At 45.8% G+C, this 12,344-nt stretch overlaps 1 long non-coding RNA gene across 1 annotated transcript; it reads right to left on the bottom strand.

Moving 5' to 3' along the window:
• Window positions 1–5,087: 5,087 nt before the first annotated feature.
• Window positions 5,088–6,328, bottom strand: LOC142817443 (uncharacterized). Its single transcript, XR_012895236.1, has 4 exons — window positions 6,201–6,328; window positions 6,030–6,109; window positions 5,762–5,947; window positions 5,088–5,327 (listed from the first exon to the last, which is right to left on the bottom strand). It is a non-coding gene; the product is annotated as an uncharacterized LOC142817443 (long non-coding RNA).
• Window positions 6,329–12,344: the final 6,016 nt, after the last annotated feature.

Below are 12,344 nucleotides of genomic sequence, written 5' to 3'. Positions count from 1 at the left end.
CCTATAGTTTCACGTGCAGTAGAGCCTTCATTGTCAGATGACCTGTCACTAACCGGAAGTATTACCTTCTCTGGTAGGTCTTTGTTGACAGTGACTTTGAAGGAGGCGGCGCTTAGCGTGTGGCAGACGTCCGCACACTCGGCCACAGACTGACGTGATATCAGGAGATGTCGCTTCGAAGTGAGGGTCAACACTGTAGGGTTGTTCGTCCCAGGGTAGGTGGTTAAATTGGCTGTCGGGAAGCTGCAAAATACAGCTGAAGCCGCGAGGGTGGTCTCCTTCTGGGATCTATTCTCGGTAGCGGTCGCGTAAGACTGGGTGGTCGTGGAGAGGTGATGGTGACTCCGTCCAAAAGCAGCTATGAGCTTGTCACTCCAGTCCACCCAGGACGTCTGCCGCACGCCTTCGTATCGATGCCAAGCCGCGGCAGCATTCCGAAGGCGGTCTATGGCCATGCCCCACTTCTTTTGGTCCGTCCACGCTGCGTGATCTCCGACAGCGTTGACGGTTGCCACCCATTCCTTGGCATCGTCCTGGAAGCCGCGAAACTCCGGTAGCTCGAAGGAAATCGGCGATGGCGGGACTGCGGGCAAAACTCCGAGATGTGCCCACGCCAAGCAGTTCACTTGCTCTGATACCTCCGTGAGAGAACGCCCGAGATTGCGACGGTTCTCGGGCGAGCTTACCTCGAAGTTTTGTGAGGCGGCCGCAGCCAACATGGCATTGAGTGCGCACAATGTTGGCAAGATGGCAGGACATAGCTGGGAGCTCGACGCTATGAGGGCGTTGGTCGTGACGCGGAGTTGCGCGATGGTATGCTGCAGCTCCGCTGCGCTGTCGTGTGATCCGCACGAAGAGCCAAGGCCCGCCTCTGCGGAGGATACAGTGACTGCGGTACTCGAGGTGGTACAATTGCTGACCAAGGACGCGTGGACGGCGTCCCTTGGAAATCCAGCTGTGGTAGGAATCGTGGACATGGGTTCCAGGGCGCTGGAAGCGTCAACGACGTTCCCAGGCAAGCGGAACCCGTGTGATGAGTTGTGACCTGGTACTGTGGCGTAGATGAAGCGGTCTTGCGCCGCCGGGTAGGCCTCGACGCCGTACACGGTGGGTGCTTGAAGCGCCGACAGGTTGCCAGGTATGGAGGAGGCATGTACGCCATCCCTAGGTGAGAGAGGCCCGTGCGCATGGTTGCCGCGACGTGTCGCGTCCCAGGACAAGTTTCCCGGAACCACAACGGAGGCCTGGACGCCATCCGTCGGTGCTGGGATCGATGCTGGCCGCGACGGACGCCTTGCGGGTTCCATCAGCGAAGAAGCGTGACGGCGTTCCTTATCGTGAACTGGTACCGGTAACGGGTGCTGGAGCCGCCGAGGAGGCCTTGACGCCGTCCCCGAACGGTGGTGTCAGTAAACAGCTGCCGAGGAGGGCTTGACGCCGTCCTCAAGCGACGCTTACCGCGGCTGCACGTCGGCGGGCGTTCTGGATGACGAAACCGAGACGTAAGCCGTTTTCTTCGTCGACTGCGCCATTGTAACGACGAGAAATAAGAGACAACGCCTTTGCTGCAGGCCGGCTGTTCTTATTCTGACTTCGTCTTCCTCGGCTTCCGTAACCTAGCCTGCGCCCTTGCCTGAGCCCCACTATTTATTATCATTACAATATATATATATATATATATATATATATATATATATATATATATATATATATATATATATATATATATATATATATATAATTATAGGAAAGAAGTGTAGACCTAAGGGCTCGTTTTTCCGTGTTTTTAACAAAATAATAATGAGATCTAACAGACAGTAATGCCAAGGAATGTACAGGGGAAGTTTTTAGAACCAATGGAATGTAAATGAGAAGAAAGAAATGTGGATGAAAAGATAACCAGCCGTGAGCAGGAACCAGCCAGGAGCTGCTCACGGCTGGTTATCTTTTCATCCACTTTTCTTTCTTCCTATTTACATTTCATTGGTTCTAATTACTTCCCCTGTACATTCCTTGCCATTACTGTCTGTCAGATCTCAATATATATATATAAATATATAGATATATATATGCGTGTACCATGAATGACCGTGATGTCGACGCCGGCGGCAAAACCCAGAAAATCCAGCTGAGAGTGCTCATATCATTACTATCGCAACAATAGGCATTTGCATATAACCCGCTCTCAGGCGATGAGCGGCATAGCTGCCTGAACTAGAGAAAAATGATGACCTTAGCAGTATCACGTAAACGCGAAGTGGTAAAAAATGTCCAGGCATCTTCACGAAGTGAATCATGACGACTGGGCGAAGCTTTGCATGGCTATCGTATCGGTTAGTAACCATGCGTTACCCGAGCGCTGCCCCATATTCCATGTATTCGGTGTGTTTATTTGATTTGACAGGTAGTTGCGGATGCAGGTAAGCAATCACGTACATGATCGTGCAAGTTTGCGTACTAATTATGTCACATTTACGTATGTTGATACTTAACAGCGCGTGCTCATGTTGTCATGGCGTCGTGACGTTGGTGACGGGAGCAGACTTCAGGTAAAAAGGGAAACTGTTTATTCGGGTTGAACTTGTGGCTACGCAAAAGAAAAGTCAGACTACAGCAGAACACTGGCCCTGATAGCGGCAAACAGAGCATCGGCTGTCGATTAATGACAAGCAGCCAAGCACGTTGGCATTTATGCCCTTGCCATCAAATATTCTAGCTTTATCGATAGCGTTAATGTGCACGCAGAGGGCGTAATCTTAACAAAACGATCTACTACAGCCTTGAAGCTTCTCGAACATCGTAGGCGTGGTTTGCGCTGTACGTAGTGTAACGGGGTGATAACAAAGCTTGAGAAAAGAACATGGCAATATGTGTGAGTGATTTCGAAGTGGTCATTTTTACTAAGAAATACTAAATAGAGGCGATTCCATAGAGTAAATTAGCGATTGTGCAAAATGTTACTGCGTATTTAAAACGACAACCCCATACTATGCTGGAAACCCGCCTCTCACTGTTCCTCGTGTTTGCCCAATTACACTTCTCGCTTCGTTTTCTGATATGCATAAAATGTCGTCAATCAAATAACAAACATATATAAAGAGTACAATCTCTGGACAAGAGATAATAAACGCGTCGCAGAATTGGACGTGCTTCCTCCCCGAATACACTGCGTAGCAGGCACTTCTGAAGCATGCAGCGAAAGGATAGGCCTCGTACTGGAAGTACCACAGCAGACGACGTACCGTTTTACTTTTCTCGAGAAACAACCTTTTCTCCAGAAAAAAAATAATATGCAAGTTCACATTTTTTCAACAAATTGATCATGCAACGTTCCTGAACAACGAGTGTCGTAATAAAGCAACAGCAAAGAGGGAAATATTACTTTTTTTGTGTCTGTGACATCGAAACCAGCGCTTTCATTAGGTGACAGCATGGTGACAGGGCCATCAACATCACGTGAACGCACAAAGCCATTAGCGGCCACAGGCAGTGCCAAAGCCGAGAGGGAGAGAAATAAACGTTTATTTAGAAACTGTGTTCCGAGCGAGGCCCGTTGTCGCGCTAAGGTGGGAGGGTTCCCTAGCCCAGGAACACTCTGGCTTCGACTGCCCTCTTGGCCCTGGCGACGAGTTGTCGCCATTTTTTATATTTTGTTGTCTTTGACTACTTCAATCCTGTGTTGCCAGATGGTGAAATGCGGCACCATATTTAGAAAATCTGGTGAAGTCAGGGGGCCACTGGTGCTGAGGTGCCACAACAGCTACACCAGACAAGTTTCGGTGAAATATGGTGAAAAATGTGGGGGATGTGGGGGAGTAGCTTGTTACTACAAGCGATTCTGTTGACCGGTGGGTGGGTGAGGGTCGCAAGCGTGTGTCATCCGAAATTCTGCCGGGAGTACCTCAGCCGCGTATAGGTTGCTAACTGCGCATATACCAATCTTTATTCGAAGAGTGCATAGCGATAAGCCAGTGTGCAGACATGCCGAGAGCAGAGCTTCGGGAAGTCTTCGAATTTAAAAGTGTGTCAGCTCTCCGTGTTTTGTTTTTTCGCAAAAACAGACCTTGAGTAAAGGTGTAGGTGTGAGGAACATTACCGAATTGTCGTTTTAATTTGCTGGTGCTGACGTCCCAGACGTTTTTTCTCTAATTTTTTCATGCCTGGTGACAAAAAGTTAATTTTTTAGCGCTGTGTAGGTGTGCTTCTTGTAACATTTGTCCTCTCTGTGTGCGGTGTTGTAAGACGTTGAAGACAGCTTGGAGTTACCGGCTGTATCCTGGATGGACTGCGATTAAACTAAGAGCAGCTGACGATAATTGGCTGCCAAGTCGACGACATAGAAGTTGTCAAATTCGATGCAGTGGCCGTTCACGACGCGCTGTACTTGCGAGTGTTCCTTTGTCGCCGAAAACTAACGGACATAATTTTTATGTTCTCGCAGGCAATGATGGGCGCAGGGTTCGCGTTAGGGGGAGGGCGAAAATTCGTTGTAGCCCGTTCCCCCCGTTATCACTGGGCAGAATTTCTCCCTCGACCTAGCCTCCTCCCCCCTGGGCCCCTCATGCACACGCCTATGACCGCAGGCTCTTGAAGAAATTCTTCAGTTCCCCTATGTAGAAAATGTACAAAGTACTATGTACTAGAAGATACGCTGTAGCAGAAAGCGATAGTCAGCACATGGCATGTACAAACCAGCTCCCAAGCAACAATTTGCCCTAGGCAAGAGGTCGGCGAGAGGTCTGGGACTGACTGCGAAGTGGTTAGGCCAACCTTGACAACCAACGTAGGGCCGGTATTGGGGATTGACATTGGCCTCACAACGGCCGACGTCGGGACACAACGTAGGTCCGACAGCGTAGACCGACGAGCCCGAGTGCGTACCGCTCGCGGGTTGACCATGGTTTGACCTTACATAAGCGTTGATTCACCGTCGGTTGCCAGCATGCCTTGTTCTGCTTCTTTTTTTTGTATTTTGTTCACATGACATTGGCTCGGTGCACACGTAAGACGAGGTTAAACACCTCTAAAGCATGTAATTGTCAGCGTGTAAGTACGTAACGCACAATAAAAGAAAAACGAACGTAAGCTTCCTCATCTAATATGTTTATTCCGCAGTTGTTTAAATCCACTATGTTTTCATGCAACATTTTTCGCATGGAACGATTTGCAGCAGGCCTTGTGCGACCCAACTAAGCAGTCGATGGAGTGGTATTCCTGCCAGATCATTGCTCTCTTTCGGTCAATGTTTATGCTCTTTGCCGTCAATACGTATTCGGTATGCGACGTTTTACCACCAAGATGTGAGGCTTGTATCGTTCTGTTATTTTCTGGGAAGAAGTGAAAAGAACAAACATAATGATTAATACTTAGAGAAAGGCAGACTATTCGAATGACTAGTTGCACAGTCACATGCGTTTTTATAAGCTCTATTCGCGAAATTCGGCAAAACATTTTGGGGGTATATACACAAATAAAAAAAAACTGTGCACTTACAATAAGTATGTCATAGTGTTGAGATTCTGAAACGTGCCCGAAGCCCCCGAGAACATAGTTTGCCCATAATATTGTTACGGAGATAAAGTAAAGGGAGAGGAAGGACACAAGGAGCTCACAGGCGAGCGAGTGGGCCGATCAGCCATTGTGACGCTTGCATGCGGTTTTTCCTCTGTAAATGCATCTTGTACAGAAGTCACCAACCCCGTAACATATGTCGCAGGAAAACAAACAGTACAACAAATAAATTGAGGCGAATACATCTTACCTTCAAGGCGGGCCAGGCAACTATTTTTAAGTCGGCGTTTACAGACCATTTGCGACCTAATGTAACGTGAAAAAATTGGGTACGACTTGACCAACCAAGCATGCATCTAACCAGACTTCTTTTCAGTAGGGTGAGACTAGTACATCGCGCTATCCACACTTTTTGCAGTCCTTGTTGCAGTGATCCCTGAAAGAAAAAGATAGCAGTATTTGTCACGCCCTTTAAATATAAGCAAATGAAGGAAAAATTGCGAAAGGCGTATAATTACCTATTTACCCGTAAATGATCAGTGATGACTGATACAACAGCCGTTCACTTGAGACATTCTTATCCGTCAGCTAGAAGAGACTACCGAATCGACACATCAGTTGCGCAGATCAAAGTGATTTCCGTGAAGAAAGAAAACAGGCAGGGCATCAGGAAATAAAATGCCACTTACGAGTACGTATGAAATCCTCGGCGACGGGACGTGGTGGCATCTAGGAACATAGCAAAAGAAATGCTGCTCAATGCATGGGTGCCACATCACATGGCAGTGCTTCAGCGATTCGTCGGAATGAAAGAGCGTTGTCTCCTTCCTAACGAAAAAAAAAGAAGTAGGGAAAAAAGCGGAAGTCCCGACGCACGCAGTGACTTCGTGGCGAGCACATTACTTTCCTCCTTTCAGACGTTATCGACAGACAGATTTAGTCACCCGTCCGCAGCAGCCGGACCCAGGCTGCAAGCCATTTGCAATAGTGGTGGTAGTGGTTAGAAGAAGGCGCCTAATCCCGGGCCTAGTGAAACTGCGTCCCTGTCACTAAACTGGTTCCCAAAACACCCATTTTAACCGTAGATAATATCGCTAATTATATTAGTGGCAGCGATTGAAAGCAGTAAATATAATTTTTTTGTTCATATAGCCTTCTACAGATGCACAAACCAGAAGTTCGACGTATTTTTGCCACGCACACAGAATTTTAGTTGTCTTAGAATAGGGGGGGGGGGGGGGGGGTCCTGTTGGATTTTCTATTTTGTTTTTGCAGAGTCTCGTTGCAAATAGGGGAACTGAGAAATCAAAGTTTGCATCCAACTATTGCTTGGCTTTTACTCATTAATTTTTTCCTTCTTTAATATATTAATGTAAGTACATCTATGTCATTTGTCGCAGCTTTTTAATATGTTCAAGACTTATTACTCATGCGTGCTTAAATTTCATAGTATTGTCTGCTGATGTTCATTTTTAATTTATTGTTTATTTTTCCGTGTTTATTTCGTCGAGGTATATCTGTCTTTCTTTTTTTCACTCTTCACTGACATTCTGCATCAAAACACTTGTCCTTACGTCTTTATATCTAGTTGTATTTTGTTTTTTGTGTGAAATCTATGAATGTACATGGATGTTGATGTATTTACACTCAAATGCAACTGCGCGGAAAAGAATGTTAATAAACTGGGACTGAAGCCCCGAATCTCCTAAATCTTCGTTCCGTGCGCGATATATATCCCGCTTGTATGAGCATTTGAGATGAAAATAACCTGGCAGCACACTTCCACCAATCAGATAGCCTCCTTTTAGTTAATTCTACCCGCTTAAGGTCTGTTTTGCCCTTCCTGTCCGTAAACCTCAGTGCTTTGAAAAACTCTGCGCCATTATCCTGAACTATAGGGTGAAGCCCTTCACAGAACATTATCAAGTGTTCGGTAGTTTCCTCCTCCTTTCCGTATACACTGCATGCCGTGTCTACCTCTTCGTATTTGGCCCGATATGTCTTGATTTGCAATACTCCCGTCCTGGCCTTAAACACTAAAGAACAACCCCGTGTATTCTAAGAGATCCTTTCCTTCGCTATTTCCTGCTTAAAAATTGGATATATCTCTAGCGCGGAATTTGTAATCATGCCAGTTCTCCACAAGTCAGTCTCCGTTTTCTTCATCTTCTTCTTAGCTGATAGTTTTTATTGATATGGCCCCTTGATTGTTTCTAAGTATTTACCCGTCAATTTTCTGGTTCGCTTCCTCCATTTTGTATCGGCATTCCTCATGTACAAATAGCTTAAAACCTTTCTAGCCCAACGTCTCCCCATTCCTCTCAATCGCTCCTTAAACATTATCTTGCTGCTAGCTTCCCTGCCTTCGAGTGATGTCCATACCATATGACATTGTACTCCCTAATTTGGTGCATCCCCATGAGCTCCTAAAGACTCTCCACCTATTCCACGTTGCTTAACTTCTAATCCTGCTTGGACCTTTGATCTCATGCACAAGACCACATTGCCGAAAGTCATCCCGGAAACCATCACCTCTTTCCATATCCCTCTCACAACATCATACCTGTTGTAATTCCACATTGCCGTATTTTTCATCACCGCTGCATTGCTGTTACCTTTAGTCGTTACGTCTATTTCGTTTTCCCTTAGGTACTCAGTCCCATTGCTTATCCATACAACCAGATATTTGTATTTATCTCTTTTCTCTAGCGTGACCTCCCGTATCCTAAGCTCAATACCTTGATTATCAATAAAAATATGACTGCTAATTTTTCTTACTGAATATGAAATGTAAACGATTTCCCTCATTAGCGCAGATATCCATCAATCTCTGCAAATCTTCCTTGTTGTCGGCATTAGCACTATATCATCTGCGTAAATCAATGCTGGTAGTGCCTGTTCAATGAGTTTTCCTTCTTTGATGAAAGATAGGTTGAAGCTAAGTCCACTTCCCTGTAATTTGGCCTGTAATCCCTGTAGAAACATCACGACTAACAAGGGTGACAGAGAACACCGCTGCCCTATCCTCCGTTTTATCTCTGTGGGCTTGGATACCTGTTTTCCCATTTTATATCTACCTTGTTACATTTATAGATATCCTTTAAGAGATTAGTGACTCCATCTTCCACACCTAGTGCGTCCAGTATTCCCCACAAGATCTCTTGAACCACACTATTGTATGCTTTTTTGATATGCAAAAATGCTAGGCACAGGGGCGTGCGTTCGTTTTCTGCCATTTCGATGCACTGCGTAAGTGAAAACAGATTGTCTTCCGACCTCCTGTGTTTCTGAAGCCTTATCTGGAGCTCTCCTAGCGCCCCCACATCTTCTATTCATGCCTGACTGTGTTTCTTTTATAATCTGCGTCTCCAGCTTGTAGACCACTGATGTCACTGGTGTAGGACGGTAGTTGTTTATGTCAGATTTGTCGCCTTTTCCTTTATAGATCATGCACATCCTGCTAAATTTCCATCCCTCGGGGACTTCACCATCGATAAGTGCTTTTCTCGCTGCCTCTCTCAAAGTATGCTTAGACTTGGGACCCAATGTCTTTATAAGCCTATTTGGGATGCCATCCGGGCCTGTTGATGTACTACTAGGAACCCTCTTTTCAGCCCTTTCCCACTGTCATTGTCAAAATGGAGCCACTGCGCCACTTGATCCATCCTCTTTTATTGAGGAGCATAGGGCTATTATTTGTTAAATTTTTTCCTACACCCTTGTTCTTATATATTCAAGAGATTTGTCTTCTTCTAGCCTAACACCTTGAACTGTAGTTAAAAACTTCTCTATAGGGTTGTCTGATTTCTAAGACTGTTCAGATGGTTAAAAAATTTTGCAGCTGCCTTTCTATCCTTTTTATGTACTTTGCCAGACAGTGAGCCCCCTTTCTTCTATTTTTTCATTAATAAAAAGGGATGCTTCCCTTCTAGAACTTAGGAAGATGTACCATCTTCTTTCAACATCGTCTGTAGGTTCACCCCGCTGCTGAGCACGTCTGTGCTCCCTGGAGGCTTCCTGACGTTTTGCTGTGGCTCTCTTATCTATATTAACCCATCAACTCTTGGGTTCATGCCTCCTTTTCCGGGGTGATTTGTCCCGTGCCTTAGCAAGCGCTAGCTCAAACAGCCTAATTAGATTTGTGTACGTCCACACTGTTTTTATCCAGAGCAATTACTTTCTCCATTTGTTTAGTAGCTATTTCCATTTGTTTAGTAGCTATTTCCATTTACACACCTCAGGCCTCTTAATGCAGTTCCACCACCACGCGGATTTTTTTAGCCGGTTGGAAACTGCGCAGCACCGGGATTCCAACCACGGACCTTTTGTATGTGACGCGGATGCTCTATTCACTACGCCATCGCTACACCATCGCGGTGACTGAAGTCACCATGCCGAAAGTTAGTCTCTTAGTCAAGGGCCAGGATGCGTCCACTTTGTGCGTGGTCACTAAAGTCACCGCACCAAAGGTTAGTCGCTTAGTCAAGGCTCAGGATACATCCAATTTGTGCGTGGTGACTGAAGTCACCGCGCCGAAGGGTAGTCCTTTAGTCAAAGGTCAGGATACGTCCCCTTTGTGCGTTCCCCAACCACTTTATTGAGTATAAATTTTGAATTAAACGTGGGAGCGTCAGTCAGTGCCACGAGTAGCCAAGGTGGCGAGTGCAACGCTCTTTATGACCCTGTTTGGCGTCACGTAGCACGTGAATTTATTACGACCGGACAGCTGACCAATAGTCCCTCGTGTAAAACCTGAAGGCACCAAGTCTGCCAGTACGAGACTCTTGTTAATGAATTAAGAAAAAAGTGTATACCTAAGGGCTCGTTTTGCCGTGGTTTCACACAATGTTCATGAGATCTAATAGACAATAATGCTAAGGAAAGTATAAAGGAGGTTGTTAGACCGAATGGTAATGTAAATGTGAATAAAAAAAAAGCGGGTGAAAAGATAACTTGCCGTGGGCAGTAACCAAACCTCTCCATCTATGATCTACACACACGCTACGAAGCTTGTTTCTAACACACTCTACACTCCGAAGCTCCATTGCGTCAAACCTGTGTGAAGCTCCAACTCCTCAAACAAGTTGAGGCTGTGGTGCCTTGAAAAGGAAAGAAAGGTAAATTTAAGGGCTCGTTTGCTTTGTTAGACACAATGTTCATAATAGTTGACAGCCAATTACACCAGGGAAAGTATAGGGGATATTATTCGAGGGATTATAGGTCAGCTGCCTGCTCGTAATAAGATAACATTGTATGAATGCCAATATGCAAAAAATGAGTTTCGCACAGTTGCCACATCGCGACAGGTGGCACGGACTGACACTTTCACGTTTAATGCACATATATGCCCCGTAAGGTGGAAGAAGGGTTAGCTGCCATGGTTTTTCATTTCATAGAACATTGGACGCGCTAGTCAAAGCTCGCAGGTTCGCTCCCTGTCCAAATGAAGTTTTCATTTTGTTTACTTTTTTATTCACAATTACAATACAATTACTTGTGAAAATAGCCCCGATACTTTCCTTGGCCTAACTGTCGGCCAGTTCGCATTATTATCTAAGGGATAATGTGGCATAGTATACTGTATTCACATGTTCCCTGTCAGCCGAACTGCATCGCCAAGTTTTCAAACAAGTCCACCAATAAAAGATTCTGCTTAGTAAATGCTTTCAACTTGGTCCGACTCTACCATAGACATCTATGATAAGTGGTACACCAACCTAGTGAATACTAAGTCAATTGCAGTGTAGCCCTCAATTTTATACAGCTTGTTTATATCATTTCATTTAGGTCAGTGGCCTCAAAAACTCATCCCACGAACATATCATTTGCAGCCCACAGCCTGCACATGATTGTCTTTGTTCCCTATCTTTTTTTAAATTTTCATTAGACATGCGCGTGAGCTATACTGGCATGACCAGTCTAAGTCATTGTTCTCGTGAGGTCCACATGTAATACCACCATGTGCTGAAGCGTAACCGTGAAACAAAGCATCATTTAGGAACCGAAATCCAGATTTTACTCATTTTGGAGATCAGCATCGATATGTCGGATGTAATTCTGGCCCCAAAATACTCAGAAATCACTGCCACTTGTGAGATGTGAAACAAATCACAGCATATTCACGGAGTGAATGATGATGAGTGAGGCGAAGCGTCCATCAGTCCGTACGTGCTTCTGCCCATTCGTTTTTTCTTGCGTCCGCGTGACTATCCATGCGTCCGTCGGTCTGTCCGTGCGTCCATCCGTCCTTACAACCATCATCCGTCCATCTGTCCGTCCTTATTCTAATCTATCTCTCCGTCCGTCCACACGTCCATCTAGTGAACCGTTCAAGTACCGCCATCTTGCATATCGCATCCCCTGTGGCACATACCCGCTCCGTGCGGCCATCCTTCCGTCCGTTCTGCTAGTCTGTCTGTCTGTCCATCCATGCGTCCGTCCATTCGTCCATCTAGTAGACACTCCAACTACCGCCATTTCCCATTTCGCATCCCCTGTGACACATTCCTGCTCTAGATCGGGTATGCGCCACTGGTAGCTACGTACGACAACGAAGGATGGACAGACCCACGCCTTAAGGAGCTTCGCTCCTAAAAGTGTGAGATGTGGATTGCGAGATATGAAAAAAATTTTCGGTTTCAATGGTATGATTAGCTGACAATGATTTGCTGACAACGCACCCCTGCTCCTATCCTACCTTCTTCCCTGACTTGGGCCTTGCAGGGCGAAATTCTGTGACTGGAGCCCGCTACCTGAGACCAGTTTGGTATCCTTGGTCGAGTAGGTAGTAAATAACGTTACTTCATACTTTCATGGTTGGCATTTGGGCTAGT

This window comes from Rhipicephalus microplus, chromosome 5 (assembly GCF_043290135.1).
Source record: "Rhipicephalus microplus isolate Deutch F79 chromosome 5, USDA_Rmic, whole genome shotgun sequence".
NCBI lineage: Eukaryota > Metazoa > Arthropoda > Arachnida > Ixodida > Ixodidae > Rhipicephalus > Rhipicephalus microplus.
This window is presented reverse-complemented; position numbering and strand designations above follow the sequence as displayed.